The sequence below is a fragment of the Penaeus japonicus genome, unplaced genomic scaffold (assembly GCF_977035675.1).
Source record: "Penaeus japonicus unplaced genomic scaffold, GWHDUDI00000001_assembly GWHDUDI00000024, whole genome shotgun sequence".
In the NCBI taxonomy this organism is placed as follows: Eukaryota; Metazoa; Arthropoda; class Malacostraca; order Decapoda; family Penaeidae; genus Penaeus; species Penaeus japonicus.
Genome location: NW_028234426.1, coordinates 9,086,777 through 9,087,072, shown reverse-complemented (window position 1 = coordinate 9,087,072; position 296 = coordinate 9,086,777).

Below are 296 nucleotides of genomic sequence, written 5' to 3'. Positions count from 1 at the left end.
GTGTTTCTGTTTGTGTGTAAGTGTGTGTGTGTGTGTGTGTTTGTTTATTCGTTTGTTTGTGCGTGTCTTTATTTACATACCTTTACATGCGTGCGTGTTCTCTTAGAACATGTTGGCATCAAGTTCTCGTCAAGGTGACTCATGACCGCGTGCATGCCGGCTTTTGACGTGTCTGTGCATGAACAAACAGAAAGCCCACCTATCATGAGGTCAATCGGTTCTAAGTTCTCAAGGTCAGAAAGTCGTGACCCTCTCTCGTCTCTGTGTGACCCAGTGTTCCCCTTTAAATAAACACA